Here is a 19,440-nt window from a genome sequence, read left to right on the forward strand (position 1 = left end):
TCATTGAGAAAATTGAAAAACGACGAATCCCCCCCCCCCTTCCGTCCCTGTAGAGCTTCTTGAATTATCCCCACTGATCAACAGGAGAATAAAAATTCAAACACACTTCGATCATACGGATTTAAATTACCCTGTTGATTCTCTTTTTGAGAACAGCATAGCAAACGCCTTTTGACAACTATCTCAAAAGCTTAGAATGTGAAATATGGCCTTTAGGTGTAATTAAATAAAAAAAAACTAGTTTTTTTAACTGAAAGTAAGGAGCGACATTAAAACTTAAAACGAACAGAAATTACTCCGTATATGAAATGGGTTGTCCCCTCTGCAGTCCCTCGCTCTTTACGCTAAAGTTTTTAATTGTTTTAAAAAGTAGAATTGTGGCAAAGAGTCAAACTTTAGCGTAAAGAGCGAGGGACTGCAGAGGGGACAACCCATTTCATATACGGAGTAATTTCTGTTCGTTTTAAGTTTTAATGTCGCTCCTTACTTTCAGTTAAAAAAACTAGTTTTTTTTTATTTAATTTCTGAACGTTTTTGAATTAATGCATGTTTGATTTTGGCTCTCCGCACATAAATTATTGAAATGAAATTAGTATATTAATTTTTTTTGGCTAAAACGTCTGTACACTTCCCAATAACCATTACTATATGTAAACACTGGTCAAAGTTTGTAACTTGCAGCCCCTCCCCCAGGAATTGTGGGGGAGTAAGTCATTCCCAAAGACATAGTTATTATGGTTTTCGACTATGCGGAACAAAATGGCTATCTTAAAATTTTAATCTGTTGACTTTTGGAAAAAAATTAGCGTGGGAGGGGGCCTATTTGCCCTCCAATTTTTTTATCACTTAAAAAGGGCACTAGAACTTTTCATTTCCGTAAGAATGAGCCCTCTTGCGACACTCTAAGACCACCTGGTCGATACGATGATACCTGGGGAAAAGAAAAAAACAACAACAAACAAACAAATAAACACGCACCCGTGATTTGTCTTATGGCAAAAAATATGAAATTCCACATTTTTTTAGATAGGAGCTTGAAATTTTTGCTATAGAGTTCTCTGATATGCCGAATGCGATAGTGTGATTTTCGTTAAGATTCTATGACTTTTAGGGGATGTTTCCACCTTTTTTCCAAAATAGGGCAAATTTTCTCAGGCTCGTAACTTTTGATGACAAAGACTAAATTAATTGGAACTTATATATTTAGAATCAGCGTGAAAATTCGATTCTTTTGATGTATCTTTTAGCATCAAAATTCTGTTTTTTAGAGTTCCGTTTACTATTGAGCCGGGTCGCCCCTTACTACAGTTCTTTACCACGAACTGTTTGAAAAGAAAATAATTCGGTATTTCGGGGCTTCTGACATTATTACTCCTTTGCGGAAGTTAGGCTCAAAATTGAAAAAGGATTATATTTTTTCTCTGGGCCCCTTCCATCTCTTAGCAGTTCTTTCGTTAGTTGAGTTATGGTTGTGGTATATATGTTTTATCGCTCGTATAGTTGTGTTATTTTCAAATTATACTCCATAATAGAGAGGCTCCGAACACCCAGCATTGTATATTAAGCTCTGAATTTGACGTTTTTTTCTAACGTGACCAGATTCGTCCTGCGCCCTTTTCATTGAATTTTTTCCCCCATGGCATATTTCTCCAAGGAAAGATCCTCCCACATACCCCCTCCCTCATCCCTACCCCCAAAACCGAAAAAATCCCCCTGAAAACGTCTGTACACTTCCCAATAACCATTATTATATGTAAAAACTGGTTGAAGTTTGTAACTTGCAGCCCCTCCCCCAGGAACTGTGGGGGAGTAAGTCACCCCCAAATGCATAGTTATTATGATTTTCGACTATGCTGAACAAAATGGCTATCTCAAAATTTTGATCCGTTGACTTTGGGAAAAAAATGAGCGTGGGAGGGGGCCTAGATGCCCTCCAATTTTTTTGGTCACTTAAAAAGGGCACTAGAACTTTTCATTTCCGTTAGAATGAGCCCTCTTGCGACATTCTAGGACCACTTGGTCGATACGATGACCCCTGGGGAAAAAAAAAAAAAAAAAACAAACAAATAAACACGCACCCGTGATTTGTCTTCTGGCAAAAAATGCAAAATTCCACATTTTTGTAGATAGGAGCCTGAAACTTCTACAGTAGGGTTCTCTGATACGCTGAATCTGATGGTGTCATTTTCGTTAAGATCCTACGACTTTTAGGGGGTGTTTCCCCCTATTTTCCTAAATAAGGCAAATTTTCCCAGGCTCGTAACTTTTGATGGGTAAGACTAAACTTGATGAAACTTATATGTTTAAAATCAGCATTAAAATGTGATTCTTTTGATGTAGCTATTGATATCAAAATTCAATTTTTTAGAGTTTTGGTTACTATTGAGCCGGATCGCTCCTTACTACAGTTCGTTACCACGAACTGTTTGATAGTTAAAATATACCTCTCCTGTTTTAAGCCTTTATTGGACTTAGACAATAGACCTTTTCGAGATGATCCGAGTATATTCTAAGCAGTTTTTTTTTTCAAAGTTACGACAGTAATTGGTGATATCTTATTAGTGATATCCCTACAATAGCGAAAAAATTATATTTACGAATTTACCTTTGTATTTCAGTTTTTATGGTGCTTGGTACTAACCAAGTGACGCATAGCAATCGCAAATTCTGTCGGTCCCGGTTTTGATACTTTAGACACTTCCAGGTAAGCTAGGACGAGGAAATTTGGCTGGTATACCGAGAACCGGACCAGATTAAATTAGAAGTAGTCGTTTTCCCGATTCGACCATCTTGGGGGAGGGGCAGTTGGGTCCCGTTAATTTGGAAAGAATAGAAAAAAATGAAGTATTTTTAACTTACGAACAGTTGATCAGATCTTAATGAAATTTGATGTTTGGAAGGATATCTTGTCTCAGAGCTGTTATTTTATATCCTGACCGGATCTGTTGATATTGGAGGGTTGGGGGTTGGGAGGGGGAAACCTAAAATATTGGAATACACTTAGAGTGGAGGGATCGGGATGAAACTTGGTGGGAAAAATAAGCACAAGTCCTAGATACATGATTGACATAACCAGAACGGATACGCTCTCTTTGGGGTAGTTTGGGGGGATGTTAATTCTGAAAAAATTGAAAAAATGAGGTATTCTTAACTTACCAAGGGGTGATCAGATATCAATGAAATTTGATATTTCAAAGGATATCGTATCTCAAAGCTCTTATTTAAAATCCTGACTGGATCTGGTGACATTGGGGGAGTTTGGGGGGGATCTAAAATTATTGGAAACATGGAAAGATCCGCTCTATTGGGGGGGGGGGTTAATTCTGAAAAATTTGAAAAAATGACGCATTTTTAACTTACGAAGGATTGAACGATCTTCATGAAACTTCATATTTAGAAGGACCTCGTAAATCAGATCCCTTTTTATAAAACTAAACCGGATCCAGTGTCATTTGGGGGGGCAGTTGGGGGGGGGGAATCTTAGAATAACTTAGTGGAGAGATCAGGATGAAACTGGATGGGAAGAATAAAAACCTGTCTAAGATACGTGACTGACATAATTGGACCGGATCTGCTCTCTTTGGGGGAGTTGGGGGGGGGGGGGGGTAATTTGGAAAATTGAGGTATTTTTGACTTACGAAAGGGTGACCAGATCTTAATGAAATTCGATATCTAGAAGGATCTTGTGCTTTAAAGCTCTAATTTTAAATTCCGACCAGATCCTATTACTTTGGGGGGAGTTGGAGGGTGAAACTGGAATTCATGGAAAACGTGAAAATTGGTGTATTTTTATCTTACGAATAGGTGATCGGATCTTAATGAAATTTGATATTTAGAAAGAATTCATGTTTCAGAGCTCTTATTTCAAATACCGACCAGGTCTTTTGATATTGGGTAGTTGGAGGGGGAAATCTTGGATAACACTTGGAGTGGAGAAATCGGGATGAAGCTTGTTGGATAGAATAAGCAAATGTCCTTGATACGTGATTGATGATACCATACTGGATTTGCTGTCTTTGGGGGAGGGGTTCAGTGATTTAGCAAGTTTGGTGCTTCTGGACGAGGTAGGACGATGAAAATTAGTAGGTGTGTCAGGGAGCTTCATACTTAAATTGTTCTCGTTGCTTACAAAATTGTGCCAGCTTAGTCCTTCAATGCGGCGAAGATGTTTTGTTTGGGCTATAAATACGGTGCTAAGCACAGACTTAGTGGCTGGCCAAGTCTCGGCTCCGTAAAGAATCACGGATCCCACCAAATCATTTTACATGCGCATCTTGGTCCTACGGCTGATAGAAGGTTTCCTCCCAAGGGCACTTAATCTCCCCACTACTGCTGAGGTTTTGGCAATTCGGCGCATTAGATCTTTAAGAGTTAATCCGTCATTTGAGAGGATAGAGCCAAGGTATGTAAATTCCTCAAAAATCTGAGCTGGTTTGTCACCGACCATTAGGACTGGCGGGGGACGCGGCGAGTTATGGGGTTCAAAAAACATCACGTTAGTCTTCTGCCAATTAATCGACAGCCCTATCTTTAAGGCTTTATCAGCAAGGATTTTTAGGGCTTCTGTGAGCTTCGACGGTGAATCGGAGAAACGAGTAAGGTCATCGGCTGAAAGTATTCTATCACCGTAACGCAAACCAAACTGTAGGCGGTTTATGGTTCGAGTCATAATGTAGTCGATGACACAATTAAATAGTTCTGGGGCAGCAGCACAACCCTGACGGACTCCAGTTTTGATTTTTAAAAATGAGCTGCGTCTGCCATTGACTTGCTCGTAGTTCTCAGTTCCTTCGTAGAGCCGCTCGAGTAGGTTGCAGCACTTCGCTGGTAGTCCCGTTGTTTTCAGTATGAGCCAGAGTGATTGCCGGTCAACAGAATCGAAAGCAGTCTTGAAATCCAAAAGGCAACATATGCTTTTTTGTCGAAATTCTCGGGTCATTTTACCAGCTGCCGCATTGTGAATATTTGCTCCACGTTGGGCCTTCCTGACATGAAGCCTGCCTGTTAAATTCTTCGTCGATTTCTGAGGAAAGTGGTACAGCTGTCCAGGAGGGTCATAACAAAGAGCTTCCCGGGCACAAAAAGGAACGTGATGCCACGATAGTTGGACCAGATTCTGCGACTGCCTTTCCGTTTCCAGAGAGGTATAATGATGCCCACTCGCGAGTTTTTTGGAATCCGTTCTGTACAAAATACTATGGAAAATAGTACTTGGAGCCAGAGAAGGGTCGCTGCCCCACCATATTTCAGCAGTTCTGCAGGGATACCACAGACTCCTGGTGCTTGGTTATTTTTCATCCGTTTCAGAGATTTCAAGATTTCTGTAGAGGTGAAAGGGTGGTGCACACTTGCACACGGGGCTTCAGGGGTGTTGGATGCAACTTGAAGAAGGTCAGGGTCGGGCTGGCTATCACAGTCCAGGGTTAGAAGTGATCCTTCCAGGCAGACAGTTGAGCCCTCTCGTCAGTGATAATATTTCCATCATTTGATATGATAGGACCAAGGGAGGATGGCTTTACATCTGTAAGATCCCAAAGGTGTTTGTATAGAGAGTATATGTCACCCTTTCTGGCGGCCTCCTCGAGATCAGCGGCCTTTTTCTCGGTGAACAGCTTTCTGTCTCTGTGGAGGAATTTATTTCTTACGCAGTTTAGACGTCTGTAGACAACCATGTTTTTCGCTAGACGTGCTTTACGACGCTGTTCAATAATATCTAGACTTCCTTTTGGGCTTCAGACGACCGATAGTACTTTTGGCCAAAAGCAATGCACCGTCCTTAAATAGTTGCCATGCTAGAAAATTATGTCCCCCCTTCATGAAATTTCTCTTCTCCCATGACAAATTCCTCCAAGGGAATATCCTCCTATGTAGCCCCTCCCCTCAACCCCTTCCCGTTTCCAGCCAAAAAAAAAATCACCCTGAAACGGTCTGTACACTTCCAAATAACCATTACTGTATGTAAACGCTGGTCAAACTTTGTAACTTGCAGCCCCTCCCCCGGGAACTGTGGGGGAGTAAGTCAGCCCCTAAGACATAGTTATTGTGTTTGACTATGCTGAACAAAATTGATATCTCAAAATTTTGATCCGTTGACTTTGGGGGAAAATTTGTGTGGGAGGGTGCCTAAGTGCCCTCCATTTTATGGTCATTTATAAAGGACACTAGAACTTTTAATTTATGCTAGAATGAGCCCTCTTGAGACATTCTAAGACTAATTGGTCGATACGGTCACCCCTGGAAAAAAAAAAAAACAACGAAAAACAAACGAACAAATAAACACGCATTCGTGATCGGTTTTCTGGCAAAAAATACTAAGTTCCACATTTTTGTAGATAGGAGCTTGAAACTTATACAGTAGGGTCTCTGATATTCTGAATACGATGGTGTGATTTAAAGTATAACTTTTATAACTATAGCTTTTAAGGGGTGTTTTCCCCTATTTTCCAAAACAAGGCAAATTTTTCTCAGACTTGTAACTTTTGATGAGTTGAACTAAACTTAATAAAACTTATATATTTAAAATCAGCTTAAAAATATGATTCTTTTGATGGATCTATAAGTATCAAAATTGTGTTTTTTAGAGTTTGGACTACTATTGAGCCGGGTCGCTCTTTACTACAGTTCGTTACCACAAACTGTTTGATAAGACCTTAAACCCCCCCCCCCCAAAAAAAAAAAACTAACTTTCATTTAAAGAAAAAATTAAGATAAAAATAAATTGATAGTAAACTCTTTTCTAAGTCAAAAGTTAAAATTTCCAATTAAAAAAGAAATTTCGAGGTAGCTAAACTTTAAATAGAATCTTACTGCCTTTATTTTGGGATATTCACTGTATTTTTATTTTTTGCAAAGTTTGTTGAATGGTCGCAATGTGGCTTAGTAGCATTGCTGGTACAAACTAAAAAATGTCTACTCCTTCCTCAAGCCTGATAGACGAGCTGAAATTCTAGCAAGTCCTAATTTATTTATAATCGCGATTTATATAAACAGTTCGTAAAATACTGATTGTGAAACCATCTCGTTCGGAATTGGGAAACTAACAATCTAATCTTACTAGAAAAATATGATTACTGTGATATTTTATAGTCTAAATATCTAATTTTTTTCAAATATTTGATCATTTAAACGTCTAAATAATCTGAATATCAATTGTCTTATACAATTAATATTTAATTAACTAAACTATAAATTATGCAATATAAATTAGATGTAAAAAATTAATCCAAAAGGCCAAAACTAAGGACAAGACGAATCCTTCTAAGTTCAATTTTAGTTTTGTTAACTCAAAGTGTAAAGCTCAAGAGACACATTTTTTTTTACCGATGATTGTTTATTCAGAGTGTGTTTTTTTACCTAGTTTTTCTTAGATGTGTATAGGACAACATTGCAACCCACAAATTGGACGGAAAAAAAGGTTTGATAAAACAAATGTCAAAAGCAGTGATGCAGCCGTGCATTGATTGTCGCTACAATAGGCGACTTGCAAACTAAACTATTTTTTATTTTAACGCCTATGCCGAGATGGTGGCCAATGAACTTGATACATATATACACACTCGGTGTTTTATCGCTTATGACTGCTGATGTGAATCTTTTTGCAAAGTGTATACCATAAAAAACGCTAAATTAGAAGTCACAAATGAATTCCTTTTCTTGGAAAGGGAAGATATTCGTGAAATATATATATATATATATATATATATATATATATATATATATATATATATATATATATATATATATATATATATATATATATATATATATACTAGCTGTTGGGGTGGCGCTTCGCGCCACCCCAACACCTAGTTGGTGGGGTGCTTCGCGCCCCCCAAGCCCCCTTGCGCGCGTAAGTCGTTACGCGCCATATTAGTTACGCGCCATTGTAGTTGTGTCCCTGTGTCCCACCTGTGAATATACATAGATTTATATATGTGTTTCAAACTACGTAAAAATTGCGAATATACAACATTCTTGGCTTTCCCATTGTCTGTGCATATACAAAGCCGTATGTACTAATAATGACGTCATATGCAAACGCTCTTTTTACAAACAAACAAACATGCATACACACAACTCGTTTTTATATAGATAGATAGATAGATAGATGCAATACAAATTAACTGCGTAAAACTTGCGAATATACAACATTCTTCGCTGTCCAATTGTCGCTGCATATAAATAGATTGTCAGGTTTACCGACCCTCGAACATGCAACGTACAATTGTCCATGGGAAAAACAATCAGTATTAAGATCTATACCACATTTTTCTAATGATTGATCTTGAGCTTTGTTAATGGTATTGCAAATGCTAATCGAATTGGGAATTGCAATCTTTTAAATTGAAAAGGCAGATCCGTTGGAATCACGGGAATGCGAGGAATAAGAACAGCCTCACCCTCAAAAGGCCCTGTTAAGATTGTGGCCTCTATTAGGTTTTCCATTGTTTTTTTTTACGGCAAGTCGAGTGCCATTGCAAAGCTTTGGTGGGTTTATATTTCTTAAAAGTATTATTGGTACGCCTATTTTTAGTTGTAGCACGTGTGGTGGAAGCCCTGAAAGATCTATGGAATTTAAAAATTCAGATGGATAATTAACCGCTTCTTTTGATTCCAAAACTGTGTCGACTGACTTGTAAAGGACTGCCTGGTCTCGAATCTTGGTCAAAACAATATTGTTGATTTCGTGGACGTCTATATTTTTGGGTGCGAGAATCGCTCTTTCACTTAGCCATTTATTATTTTTATAATTTTTTAGAATATTCGGAAATACGTTTTCAATCAATTCATTTTTGGACGTCACTAAATTACAGAAATCAGCAGTTAGTTTTATACGTCCTGAAATTGAGTCTACTGGGAGCTTTCCGTTTCCAATTGCCAGCAATTGATCTGAAAATGTTTGACCAGAGTCATCGTTTTGCAATCGGACACGCATATTTGTAGTTAATTTTAATATTGTTACGTGTGCCCATAAATTAGAATTTTTCAGGCAAGCATTCATTTCGTCTGCAGGAGTTGATCTAGGTATTATAGGTAATGTAATTCATAGGTAATTCAGAGGCAATTTCAAAGCGTGATGAGCAGTTCTTCCACCAGGCAGCAATGTTGCGGCTATTCCGGACGACGCAATTGCCAACGCTATATCATTTTTTGATCGAATTGATGCCAGAATCAGTTTTATCACAAATGTTTTACCAGTACCCCCTGGCGCATCCAAAAAGAAAATTTCTCCAACGTTGTTATCGACACAATGCATTATCGTATCATAAATGTCTTTTTGTTCCGACGTTAACTTGGAAATGTTATTTTGTACATACGACAATAGATCACCCGTACTGTAACTTTGTTCACGATCCAATTCTACACATGTCGAAACAGCAGCGATACGGTTAGGTGAAGGCATTCCCAAATCCTGAAGAGGTTTGTTTGCCATACGTACGCACAAATCTTCTATAATAACTAAAGTGTAGTTATAAATTTCTGATGTAAAATCAAAAGTCATATCTGACGTCTCTAACTATTTTCGATGGAGTATATCTTCGGACATTTTTGACTTATATTTTTCCCATAACTCTGTAGGAGCTGATGGAGAGCAAGTTGTTAAAATGATGCCAAACAATGCACGAATTTGACTTGGGGTTGACGTTTCGCACGCGTCATTGATGCAGTTATCCCAGTGTTGGTCATTCTCCAATAAATTCAGAGCTTGGCATGCACTACGGTAAGTGTCATGTATAGTACCGTTTACAGTTCTCAAATACTCAAAGGATGTCGGACCGGGTACATTCACCAAAAGCAGGCGTAGAAAGAAGCATTCATGTTGATTGGGGTGAACGGTGTAGAGTCTTCCTATCGTGGTATCTTTGAAGATGGAAGGTTGGCCGTCGACTGACTTACCCTGTTTTCGACGTTCAAATACTTTATTTTTAGTATTCCACGTGTAATACGAAGGCACTTCAGTATACAGCAGTTTTTTTGCAAAAGAATCATTTTTGCAAAGCGAAAAAAAAGCTGTTAATGTTGTATCCGGTGGATTCAGGACTCTTTGTTGCACGTTGGTTTCCGTGAAATAAACACGTTGACCATTCTGTAAATGTACCGCTAAGTGAACAACAGCTGGACTACGTTCATGTATCGGAAATGAAAGAATTCGCCAAACAGCTTCATTACTGCTTATGTATCTTCCAGCCTGATATTGTACGATTTCGTCGAAATCTTTGATTTCGGGCTGCAAGCCAAAAACTGCCATGTCACTGCCTTTGTTGACGTATTTACATATGTATTTGATTGCCTTTACGGAGTTACAGCATTCAAAGTTTATGTGTGCATTAAATGTTTTTGATAATAATGGGGAATATGGAACAACCCACTGGTTATCTACTTCGATGGTGGTACCGTTACGCTTCTTTATTATTGCTGTTTTACTGCCATCTTCAGTAGATCTTCTTCTATATTGTGGGTAACCATCATTGCCAGTAATTGTGTTTGATACTAAAAGTCGAGGATATTGCTTTGTGCACCTTCCTTTGGCCATGCATGGTGAATTTTCGTTCAGTGCACCGCAAGGTCCATGTATCATATTTTTTACAATAATATCATGTAACCCCTTATCGACATTTTTATCAGGTATTTCAGCGGAAATCACATCATCAATTTCGTTCGAAGTAATTTTTTATGTAGCCAGATTAGTATATGTGCGTGTGGCAAACCTTGTTTTTGCCATTCCACTGAGTACATCCAGCATCGCACTGACCCAAACACTTCAAGTTTTACTATGTAGTTTATCAGTGATTTCAACTTTTGCCGGAAGACACGGGCCGTAATGTCATGCCTATGAACCGCCGATTGTCCTTGAAGTAAAAGCTGCAGTATCTCGTCCCAAGATTGATTACATGTAAATGTAATAAATAAATCTGGACGACCATAGAGACGAACATACGCAATAGCATCTTGAGCATATTCATGCATATGACGGGGACTGCCAGCATATGACGAAGGTAAAATTGTTAATCTTCCAACGTTTGTGGTATTACCGTCATTTATAACTGCATCTCGCAAATGAATGTATTGTTCAGAGCGGAGCTTGGTCTGATTCAGGCGCATATATAGCAAACTTTCTGGTTCAATTTTAGCATACATATCAACGACAAATTGGTGAAACAGTTCACGGCATTTTAAAATATAATTTTCTTCATCCTGCCGAATCATTAGTCTATAGGAATAATAATGCATTGCACTGCATTTCTTATTCATTTCTTTGTTAGTGGCTGGATTCATCAATTTAATATTAAAGTAATAGCCGTCGGCTCCATCCCAAAAAATGATAGGATATTGTAGGGCATCGTAGCATCGATGAGTTTCAGCAATTCTTAACAACTGAGCGTTTCGCTTATGAAGAATAATATCTCGAGGTAAAAACTGATCACCGACCATAACGATTGCCACTTCGTCGATAGTTGGAGCATTGTATCTACGCACATGTTGGCCAGGAGGCGTTTTGTCAGCGGAAATAACAATTTTATGCGTATCAGTAGGCATCAAATCGATGGCTGTTTTGAACAGACGCACTAAATTATTATTTTTGTGGAAAAGATGTTGCAATTGGGAAACGATTGTCCTTTCAACGTTGGGAGAAATTTCGCAACGTGCATTCAATTCAGAATTTCTATCACTGATGAAGTACAATTGTAAAAATTTATGATTCTCGCCTGAGAATGGTAGAAGGGACCCTGCTCTATGATAGATTTGCCCTTCTACTTTGAAAATAGACATAAATTGATCTGGATTTTCGATTTGGGCTCCAAACGACGTCATTTGGAAACATGAGTTGTATTTTCTGATTTGTGACAAAAAACGCTTAGATTCTGACGTAGTTCCAGTAAGGAAAGTCTTCAATGGCTCTGGTGGTGCAGCCAATAGAGGAAGTTTAACTTTTCCTAAGGCGCAACACATTCCCATTGTTTCACCATTGAATTTCAAGGCCTTGCAATAGGGACAAATTTTAGACATTGTCCCGATTTGAACAAATCTACTCAAGCTATAATCATCGACTGGGTTGTACCTGAATGCCAGGCGATAGCTTTCAGGTTGCTCTGATTCTTCGGCACGCTTTCTTTTCTTACTTTTTCTATCAGCAGCAAGCCTGATTTCTTGCTGTTCTTGTGATTCCTCAGCACGCTTTCATTTCTTACTTTCTCTATCAGCAGCAAGCCTGATTTCTTGCTGTTCTTGTAATTCCTCGGCACGCCTTCTTTTTTCACTTTCTCTTTTAGCAGCAAGTCTGCTTCCGCGTTCCTTTGGTAGTTCCTCAGCACGCTTTCTGTTCTTTCTTTCTCTATCAGCCTCAAGCCTGTTTCCTTGCTGTTCTTTTGATTCCTCGGCACGCTTTCTGTTCTTTCTTTCTCTATCAGCCTCAAGCCTGTTTCCTTGCTGTTCTTTTGATTCCTCGGCACGCTTTCTGTTCTTTCTTTCTCTATCAGGCTCAAGCCTGTTTCCTTGCTGTTCTTTTGATTCCTCGGCACGCTTTCTTTTCTGACTTTCTCTATCAGCAGCAAGTTTTTTGGCATAGACTCTATGAGCATCTTCATCGGCTTTTGCCATTGTAAGTTCATCAGTCATTTTAAACTTAAACATTAATAGATTTCTACGTGAACATATGTCTTAAATATCTTGAATAACGTCACCGTCAAAGCAAAAATGACGACAACTAATTTCATGACGTCAGTCAACACAGATACATGACGTCACCTGACAGACAGACAGACACACAGACAGACAACTTATTTTTATATATATATATATATATATATATATATATATATATATATATATATATATATATATATATATATATATATATATATATATATATACTAGCTGTTGGGGTGGCGCTTCGCGCCACCCCAACACCTAGTTGGTGGGGGCGCTTTGCGCCCCCCCCCAAGCCCCCCCGCGCGCGTAAGTCGTTACGCGCCATATTAGTTACGCGCCATTGTAGTTGTGTCCCTATGTCCCAGCTGTGAATATAGATATATATATATATATATATGTTTTTAACTACGTAAAACTTGCGAATATACAACATTCTTTGCTGTCCCATTGTCTGTGCATATAAATAGATTGTTTACTGACTCTTGATATGATTCTAATGATTGCCCTTGAGCTTTGTTGATGGTGATTGCTAATCTACCATTCCCTGTGTCGCCATCGTCATTTATATATCCCCTTGTGCCCCCCGGCATCCCCTTTGTAGTTTGGCGTCATTTATATTCCATGTGTCCCGGTGTCTCGGTCGTCATTTATATCCCCCTGTGCCCCCCGGCGTCCCCGTTGTAGTTGTGTCCCTGTGTCCCGGTCGTCATTTATATTCCCTATGTCCCGGTCGTCATTTGTATCCCGGTGTCCTGGTCTGTATATACATTCGTTTTTTAGTTTTGTTTTTCTCCTTTATTTTTTTCCTTTTTTTTTCTTTTTTAGTTTATTTAGATTTTTAGATTTTTTAGTTTTTTTATTAGTTTTTATTTTTTTTTCTTTTTAGTTTTTTTGTAGTTTTTACCTTTTTTTTAGTTTTTTTAGTTTTTTTTACTTATATCCTGGTCGTCATTTATACTCCCTGTGTCCCGGTCGTCATTTGTGTCCCGGTGCTTTGTTGATTGCTAATCGAACATTCCTTTTGTCCCGGTCGCTTTCTCTTTGAGTGTCGTCATTCATATTCCCTATGTGCCGGTGTCCCGGTCGTCATTTGTGTCCCGATGTCCGGTCTGTAATTTCGTCAGTTGAAAACTTATGATGAAATAAATTTTTAATTTTTTCCCTTTTTTGTTTTTAGTTTTTTTTTATTGGTTTTTACCTTTTTTAGGTTTTTAGTTTTTTTCTTTTTAGTTTTATTTGAAGTTTTTATCTTTTTAGTTTTTTTATTTTATTATATTTTTTTAGTTTCTTTTTCTCCTTTATTTTTCAGTTTTTTCCCTTTTTAGTTTTTAGTTTTTACCTTTTTTAGTTTTTTTTAGTTTTTTTAGTTTTTTAGCTTTTTTTTATTTTTTTTATTAGTTTTTAGTTTATTTTATGGTTTTTTCCTTTTTTTAGTTTTTTTTTTAGTTTTTTGTCTTTTTTAGTTTTTTTTTAGTTTTTAAGCTTTTTTAGATTTTTTTATTTTGTTTTCTTTCTTTTTTTTTGTAGTTTTTACCTTCTTTAGATTTTTGCTTCTTTTATTTTTTTAGCTTTTTTAGTTTTTTTTCGTTTTTTCTTTTAGTTTTTTTGTAGTTTTTATCTTTTTTATTTTTTTGTATTTTTATTCATATTTTTTTAGTTTTCTTTTCTCTTTTATTTTTCAGTCTTTTCCTTTTTTTAGTTTTTTTCTTTTTTAGTTTTTAGTTTTTTTTTTAGTTTTTTACCTTTTTTTATTTTTTTTTAGTTGTTTTAGTTTTTAGATTTTTTAGTTTTTTTATTAGTTTTTAGTTTTTTTTTGTAGTTTTTGCCTTTTTTTAGCTTTTTCAGTTTTTTTTAGTTTTTAGTTTTTTACCTTTTTTTAGTTTTTTTTTAGTTTTTTAGCTTTTTTAGTTTTTTTTTTCTTTTTAGTTTTTTTTTGTAGTTTTTACCTTTTTTAGTTTTTTTCTTATTTTGTATTAGTGTGAAATAATTCAGACGTCATATGCGGACAAACATGACGTCACCTGATCCACAGATCCACACACAGACAACTTATTTATATATATATATATATATATATCTATATATATAAAAATAAGTTGTCTGTGGATGGATGGATGGATGTGTGGATGGATGTGTCAGGTGACGTCACCTGAAAAAACTGGATCAGGTGACGTCAAAACTGAAAAAACTAAAAAAGGCAAAAACTACAAAAAAAACTAAAAACTAATAAAAAAAATAAAAAAGCTAAAAAACTAAAAAAACTATAAAGGTAAAAACCAATAAAAAACTAAAAAAAAAACTGAAAAAACTAAAAAAAGGCAAAAACTACAAAAAAAAACTAAAAACTAATAAAAAAAGTAAAAAAGCTAAAAAACTAAAAAAACTAAAAAACTAAAAAAAGGTAAAAAACTAAAAAAAATAAAAAATAAAAAAAAAAATAAAAAAAGGGAAAAAAAAAGGCAAAAACTACAAAAAAACTAAAAACTAATAAAAAAAATAAAAAAGCTAAAAAACTAAAAAAACTAAAAAAACTAAAAAAAGGTAAAAAACTAAAAAAACTAAAAACTAAAAAAAACTAAAAAAGGTAAAAACTAAAAGAACTAAAAAAGAAAAAAATAAATGACGACACTCAAAGAGAAAGCGACCAGGACAAAAGGAATGTTCGATTAGCAATCAACAAAGCACCGGGAAGAACTAAAAAAGAAAAAAATAAATGACGACACTCAAAGAGAAAGCGACCAGGACAAAAGGAATGTTCGATTAGCAATCAACAAAGCACCGGGACACAGGGAGTATAAATGACGACCAGGACACAAGTAAAAAAAAAATTAACAAAACTAAAAAGAAGGTAAAAACTACAAAAAACTATAAAGAAAAAAAAACTAAAACTAATAAAAAAACTAAAAAATCTAAAAATCTAAATAAACTAAAAAGAAAAAAAAAGGAAAAAAATAAAGGAGAAAAACAAAACTAAAAAACGAATGTATATACAGACCGGTACACCGGGATACAAATGACGACCGGGACACAGGGAATATAAATGACGACCGGGACACAGGGACACAACTACAACGGGGACACCGGGGGAAACAGGGGGATATAAATGACGACCGGGACAAAAAAACTAAAAAGAAAAAAAAACTAAAAACTAATAAAAAAACTAAAAAATCTAAAAATCTAAATAAGCTAAAAAAGAAAAAAAAAGGAAACGGGGACACCGGGGGAAACAGGGGGATATAAATGACGACTGGGACAAAAAAACTAAAAAGAAAAAAAAACTAAAAACTAATAAAAAAACTAAAAAATCTAAAAATCTAAATAAGCTAAAAAGAAAAAAAAAGGAAAAAAATAAAGGAGAAAAACAAAACTAAAAAACGAATGTATATACAGACCGGGACACCGGGATACAAATGACGACCGGGACCCGGGACACAGGGAATATAAATGACGACCGGGACACAGGGACACAACTACAACGGGGACACCGGGGGAAACAGGGGGATGTAAATGACGACCGGGACACCGGGACAGGGAATGGTCGATTAGCAATCACCATCAACAAAGCTCAAGGGCAATCATAGAATCATGAGGTATAGATCTGAATACAGATTGTTTTCCCATGGACCATTATATGTTGCATGTTCAAGAGTCGGTAAACCTGACAATCTATTTATATGCAAAGACAATGGGACAGCAAAGAATGTTGTATATTCGCAAGTTTTACGTAGTTAAAACCATATATATATATCTATCTATATTCACAGGTGGGACATAGGGACACAACTACAATGGCGCGTAACTATTATGGCGCGAAACGACTTACGCGCGCGGGGGGGCTTGGGGGGGGGCGCGAAGCGCCCCCACCAACTAGGTGTTGGGGTGGCGCGAAGCGCCACCCCAACAGCTAGTATCTATATATATAAAATAAGTTGTCTGTGGATGGATGGATGGATGGATGTGTGGATGGATGTGTCAGGTGACGTCACCTGAAAAAACTGGATAGGTGACGTCAAAACTGAAAAAACTAAAAAAAGGCAAAAACTACAAAAAAAAACTAAAAACTAATAAAAAAAATAAAAAAGCTAAAAAACTAAAAAAACTATAAAGGTTAAAAACCAATAAAAAACTAAAAAAAAAACTGAAAAAACTAAAAAAAGGCAAAAACTACAAAAAAAAAAAACTAAAAACTAATAAAAAAAGTAAAAAAGCTAAAAAACTAAAAAAAACTAAAAAAACTAAAAAAAGGTAAAAAACTAAAAAAAATAAAAAATAAAAAAAAACTAAAAAAAAAGGAAAAAACTGAAAAATAAGCTAAAATAAAGGTAAAAACCAATAAAAAAACTAAAAAAAAAAAGGAAAAAACTAATAAATGACGACACTCAAAGAGAAAGCGACCAGGACAAAAAACTAAAAAAAAAGGCAAAAACTACAAAAAAACTAAAAACTAATAAAAAAAATAAAAAAGGTAAAAAACTAAAAAAACTAAAAAAAGGTAAAAAACTAAAAAAACTAAAAACTAAAAAAAAACTAAAAAAGGTAAAAACTAAAAGAACTAAAAAAGAAAAAAATAAATGACGACACTCAAAGAGAAAGCGACAGGACAAAAGGAATGTTCGATTAGCAATCAACAAAGCACCGGGACACAGGGAGTATAAATGACGACCAGGACACAAGTAAAAAAAAAAATTAACAAAACTAAAAAGAAGGTAAAAACTACAAAAAAACTAAAAAGAAAAAAACTAAAAACTAATAAAAAAACTAAAAAATCTAAAAATCTAAATAAACTAAAAAGAAAAAAAAAGGAAAAAAATAAAGGAGAAAAACAAAACTAAAAAACGAATGTATATACAGACCGGTACACCGGGATACAAATGACGACCGGGACACAGGGAATATAAATAACGACCCGGGACACAGGGACACAACTACAACGGGGACACCGGGGGAAACAGGGGGATATAAATGACGACCGGGACAAAAAAACTAAAAAGAAATAAAAACTAAAAACTAATAAAAAAAACTAAAAAATCTAAAAATCTAAATAAGCTAAAAAAGAAAAAAAAAGGAAAAAAATAAAGGAGAAAAACAAAACTAAAAAACGAATGTATATACAGACCGGGACACCGGGATACAAATGATGACCGGGACCCGGGACACAGGGAATATAAATGACGACCGGGACACAGGGACACAACTACAACGGGGACACCGGGGGAAACAGGGGGATAACCTGACAATCTATTTATATGCATATGCATTTTTTTTATTAGTTTTTAGTTTTTATTTCTTTTTAGTTATATATATATATATATATATATATATATATATATATTCTATCTATATAAAAATAAGTTGTCTGGAAGGGCCTGTCTGTCGGATGACGTCATGTTTTCGACTGACGAAATTACAGACCGGGACATCGGGACATAAATAACGACCGGGACACCGGCACATAGTGAATATAAATGACGACCGGGACACTCAAAGAGAAAGCGACCGGGACACAAGGAATGTTCGATTAGCAATCACCATCAACAAAGCACCGGGACACAAATGACGACCGGGACACAGGGAGTATAAATGATGACCAGGATATAAGTAACAAAAACTTAAAAAACTGAAAAAAAGGTAAAAACTACAAAAAAAACTAAAAAGAAAAAAACTAAAAACTAATAAAAAACTAAAAAAGCTAAAAAACTAAAAAAAACTAAAAAAAGAAAAAAAAAGGGAAAAAAATGAAAAATAAAGGAGAAAAACAAAACTAAAAAAAAAAATAAAAATAAAAAAAAGAAAAAGAAAAAAAGGGGAAAAATACAAAAATTTATTTCATCATATACCACTTCAAAAAAATATGTATATACAGACCGGGACACAGGGCCACAACTACAACGGGGACGCCGGGGGGCACAGGGGGATATATAAATGACGACGGGGACACAGGGAATGTTCGATTAGCAATCATCATAAACATAGCTCAAGGGCAATCATTAGAATCATGAGGTATAAACTAAAAAAACTAAAAAATGGTAAAAAACTAAAAACTAAAAAAAAGACCAATTCAAAAACGAATGTATATACAGACTGGGACACCGGGACACAAATGACGATTGGGACACAGGGAATATAAATGACGACCGGGACACAGGGACACAACTACAACGGGGACGCTTGGGGACACAGGGAGATATATAAATGACGACGGCGACACAGGGAATGGTCGATATGCACAGACAATGGGACAGCAAAGAATGTTGTATATTCGCAAGCTTTACGTATTTAAAAACTCACACACACATATATATATATATATATATATATATATATATATATATATATATATATATATATATATATATATATATATATACTAGCTGTTGGGGTGGCGCTTCGCGCCACCCCAACACCTAGTTGGTGGGGGCGCTTCGCGCCCCCCCCAAGCCCCCCCCGCGCGCGTAAGTCGTTACGCGCCATAATAGTTACGCGCCATTGTAGTTGTGTCCCTATGTCCCACCTGTGAATATAGATATATATATATATATATGGTTTTAACTACGTAAAACTTGCGAATATACAACATTCTTTGCTGTCCCATTGTCTTTGCATATAAATAGATTGTCAGGTTATCCCCCTGTTTCCCCCGGTGTCCCCGTTGTAGTTGTGTCCCTGTGTCCCGGTCGTCATTTATATTCCCTGTGTCCCGGGTCCCGGTCATCATTTGTATCCCGGTGTCCCGGTCTGTATATACATTCGTTTTTTAGTTTTGTTTTTCTCCTTTATTTTTTTCCTTTT

The 19,440-nt window shown here is 36.1% G+C and overlaps 2 long non-coding RNA genes across 2 annotated transcripts in view; both read left to right on the top strand.

Moving 5' to 3' along the window:
• LOC136028277 (uncharacterized) overlaps window positions 1-19,440 on the top strand; it is a 68,938-nt gene that overhangs the window by 23,169 nt on the left and 26,329 nt on the right. The gene's annotated exons all lie outside the window — the stretch shown is intronic.
• Window positions 16,691-17,222, top strand: LOC136028278 (uncharacterized). Its single transcript, XR_010617794.1, has 2 exons — window positions 16,691-16,896; window positions 17,144-17,222. It is a non-coding gene; the product is annotated as an uncharacterized LOC136028278 (long non-coding RNA).

The sequence above is a fragment of the Artemia franciscana genome, chromosome 6 (assembly GCF_032884065.1).
Source record: "Artemia franciscana chromosome 6, ASM3288406v1, whole genome shotgun sequence".
Taxonomy (NCBI): domain Eukaryota; kingdom Metazoa; phylum Arthropoda; class Branchiopoda; order Anostraca; family Artemiidae; genus Artemia; species Artemia franciscana.